The sequence below is a fragment of the Gavialis gangeticus genome, unplaced genomic scaffold, assembly GCF_001723915.1.
Source record: "Gavialis gangeticus isolate Ggan-Ray unplaced genomic scaffold, GavGan_comp1, whole genome shotgun sequence".
In the NCBI taxonomy this organism is placed as follows: Eukaryota; Metazoa; Chordata; order Crocodylia; family Gavialidae; genus Gavialis; species Gavialis gangeticus.
Window position 1 is genome coordinate 44392673 of NW_017729029.1, and position 3314 is coordinate 44395986.

At 38.3% G+C, this 3314-nt stretch overlaps 1 protein-coding gene across 1 annotated transcript in view; it reads right to left on the reverse strand.

Moving 5' to 3' along the window:
• Positions 1-3314, reverse strand: part of ABCB7 (ATP binding cassette subfamily B member 7) — a 97535-nt gene that overhangs the window by 51909 nt on the left and 42312 nt on the right. The gene's annotated exons all lie outside the window — the stretch shown is intronic.

Here is a 3314-nt window from a genome sequence, read left to right on the forward strand (position 1 = left end):
AGTGGATATAAATCACAGAACAGGAAGTTAAGACAATTTAACCTATTAGGTGTTAAGATAATATCAAAACAGAGGTCAGCTAAGCAGGTATGGGGCAATTTACACTGCGATTTCAACTTCCTGTGAAGTATCTGCTGCTGGCCCCTGGACTAGATGGTCAACAGGTCTGATGCAGTCAGGCAATTCCTATGTTCCTATTTTTCCAAAGGTGATATTATTATACATTTCTTGTAGCCATTTAAGGAAATACATATGTCAAATATATAAGGAGATACAAAACAAGGAAGATAAACATTTAGTCAGCTGAGATAATAAATGGGACAGTTAGTTTTTCCTAGATTGTATGTAAAATACTCCTGTATTTTATCTCTCACAAGAAGCCATTTCAAGTACATGTAGCAGTTTGGAAGAAGTCAAGTGAAGAGTGGAAGGAAACCAAAAGCGTGTAGCAAAAGAGATTTGGATGGATTTCAGGAAACGAAAGTTAGGAGTATTAAAATGCATTTATTAATAAAGAACATACGGGTTTCTACAGATCAGTTTCTAAGATTATAAGAACTCAAATGCATCTGTGAAATTGCTTGACAAGTTTAAATTATAAGAGTCCAAAAGCAATGATGTAGATGCATCAAACTGAAATGTTTTTAAAACTTAATCATTTAAACAAGCTTCATGCCACATTTTTTCCCTAACAGAATGGCAATGAACCTTGTTCTGCCATTTCTTTCAGGACATTCTACAGTGTATAGTGGGATTCTTTCAAAGCACACACAGTGAAGTTATGGCTAAGAGCAAGAAAACTGTTCTAGTTGGCTTAATTGTGCATAAAATGTCACCATTTCATTTAACAGAAGTGGTTCTGAATTTGGGTAAACATGCATTATGAGCCCATTAAGCTAGCTCCAAAGTACATGGCTTAAATAGTTCTATAAAGTTTTTGTTTTTATTTCATATCTTCTGACCTTTCTTTCTAAACTAAGGCCAAATCCAAATCCGATATTCCAATGCAAACCCTTTTGAAAAAGTACATGATGTTATAGGGGGATAGATTAGCAATAGAAGCAGAGAAATTTTGCTTCTTGAATTCCAAAGCAAAGTCTACTTGCTGTATTAAGTCATTAAAAATACATATCACAGTTAGGAATAATATGAACACACTGAACTGCATTGCAAAGCTACCAATAACTCATTCTTCAATGCTGGACACCCAAGGGTAATCTTGAAAGACAGAAAGGTTATCTAAAGCTGAAGGGAGGCCAGCAACTAGCTAGTAGACTGAATTACCCATCACCCATGTGTGCTAATCTCTTCATTTCAAGCAATGCTTGATGGAAAAGAAGTTTGCCCTTTTCAAGATGAATTTTCATTAAAAAGGAGTCCATGAAAATAGATGGATGTTTCAACATTTTCATGTTCCCCACAGTAGGGAATCTCATGTACCTTCCACAATTTCAGGAGAAAGACATAAGTTCAATTTAAAATTCACTGTTAAAGCTAAGTTAGAACCAAAGGGGAAAAAAGTAGTTTGTTTTGAAGGGAAAAGGCTCTTAAAACAACAAGGGAAACAAATATGACAAACTTAAGCTTATAAGTGCACAGAAAAAGCAGGTTCTTTTGCGTTTCTAATCTCATCTTCAAAGACAACAAGAGTATAAAAGTTAATAAGATACTGTATGTACTGTCAACAACTGTGAATGTGTCTGAGCAGTGTAAATAAGCAGTACTCTTCACATAGCCTTTAGAAAACGGATAAGCTGATGATTCATAAGTCAGCAGTGGGTGCAAAACAACATATTTCTGCTTATCCCTAGTTACACAGAAGAGAGGCATTATTTCCAGCAACATGTGCATGAATCTTTCCCTTTTAGCTAAGAATATGCATAAATAGTCTCATAATCTAAACAGCTGGAAGAGTTTTTTCCTGAGCACCATTAATGTGTTAGAAACAGAGATCCAGGTTTTCCATTTGCAATGGAAAAATAGAGACTTTCTCCTTCAAAAAGAGAAAAAACACAGGAAATCATGGGTTTACCCTTGCAGGCTGGCAGAGTTCCAGCCTGCAAGGAGCTGATTTGGGCTGAGGGGAGTGGGGGATGGCAACTGGACACTAGCAGGGCTGGGGGAGGCTGTGGCTTGGAAGTGATGGGCACTGACATCAGAGCTTCCCAGTCCCTCAAAGCAGCAGGAGGGCAGCTGTAGCTAGACCTGCATCCGGGTGAGTGAAGGCGGCAGGGGGAGCTCTGATTTTCTATGGTAAAAATACCAAAATCAAATGCAAAAATACATAGGTATTCAGAATTTATTATAATGACAGAGGCACTGGTAGGCTTTTAAACTACTTTAAAATTGTAACTATAACAATAAAACATTGTGTTCAACAGACACACACAGCATTTCATTTTAATAAACACAGATTCTGGGGGTCTTAATCAGAGAATTTTGAGTGTTTAAACAGAGAAAACCAGGATCCCTGGTCAAAAGGAAGTAAAAAGCTGGTGTCATATTAACATAAAAGCTACCAGAGTTATTGGAGAGTTGTATGTTGCTATTGCCTAGTCAGACTCTATAGGAAAATTATTAGAGGACAAACCCAAAAGAAATGAAAGGTAAAAAGCTAGGAAAGGCTCTGGGAGGGTTCTGAAAGGTTACAAAACCAAAAAATGCTGTAAAAGCCTTTCGGGGTGCTGCAGCACAGGTACCCCCACCACTGCAACAGGGTGAAACTACCCTGTGTGCCCTCTGCAGAGCTGGACTGGGAAGGATTGTGGCTACTACATTAGGTTTATCTGATAAACCTAGAACACGCAGGAGCTCCCATCCTTGCCACAGACTCTCAGTTCAATCCTGCATGCTCCTCCCAGAAATAGATGTGTGCGCCTTGTTTCCAGGAAGAGCATGCAGGGTTGGACCAGGAGGGGATGTGACAAGAATGGGCACTTCTGCCTGTGTGTCTGTTTTGTTGGCTATGCTGCACACATTTTATACATAGTATATTTTTGCTTTGCTCAAGTTTAAGAACTATTTCCATATTCTGTGAAGGGGCAAAGCATTTACTTTATTTTTAAACAAAAGTCTTAACACTTGCATAAAATGAATATTAACTTCTGTAAACCTAGTGTGTAGGAGATTAGAATACAAACTCTGGGAAAACCACCAGAACAGCTCTCTTCTGATGAAGCATACTGCATAAAAAGTTAATGCAGTCTCCACTGTGCAGATGGAAAGAAAGAGGGTCAGATACCCCTTCCAGCAGTTGCAGAGTTAGAATGCAGGCATATGTGTTGCATAAATTGCTGATTTTATCCCCTGGAGGC